Below are 760 nucleotides of genomic sequence, written 5' to 3'. Positions count from 1 at the left end.
AGGGCATACTAGATACATAGAATACATTGAATAAAGGTCTAGAGCAAGGTTGTCCAATTCGCGGCCCATGGAGGCTTTGAATGCGGCCCAACACAAATTCATAAGCTTTCTTAAAATATTATGCGATTTTTTTTGAAAACATTTTTAAGTGCATCAGCTATCGTTAGTGTTAGTGTATTTTATGCGTGGTCGAAGACAATTCTTCTTCCAGTGTGACCCAGAGAAGCAAAAAGATTGAACATTCCTGGCCTAGCAGATGAGGAACATTTGAGGATGGGCAGAGAGAGGAGACTGGGAGACACTTTAGCTTGGAGGAAGAGTGGACACGGAGTGAGAGGAGGAAATGAGCAGAACCTAGGGGCTGACAGCGTAGAACCCTGTCTGGTTGGAAGGAAAGCAGGCTTGACGATGTGTGACCAATTAGGTTATATTCTTACTGTGTCAATGAAGACTACATTCTTTCTCTTACTGTTAGCTTTATCTGGAAAACTAACTGCATTTACACCATCTTTAACACATGTATTGACAAGGAGAAGAAGGAGAAGCCTGAGCAAAGTAACAATATATCTAGGCCTGTTTCAGATTAATAGCACAATTGTGGGTTGTCAGAGGGAAGCCATCCACAAGGAGTTGGTGCATTTTCATCTCTTACAGTGAAATTCTCCTGTTTATTCCTCCCACTCATGTTCTAGAATTTTATTTGTAACACTTTTTGGCCTGCTCTTTAAAGTGTGTGTGCGCCTCTGTGTGTGAGACTGAC

This window comes from Piliocolobus tephrosceles, chromosome 12, assembly GCF_002776525.5.
Source record: "Piliocolobus tephrosceles isolate RC106 chromosome 12, ASM277652v3, whole genome shotgun sequence".
Lineage (NCBI taxonomy): Eukaryota > Metazoa > Chordata > Mammalia > Primates > Cercopithecidae > Piliocolobus > Piliocolobus tephrosceles.
This window is presented reverse-complemented; position numbering follows the sequence as displayed.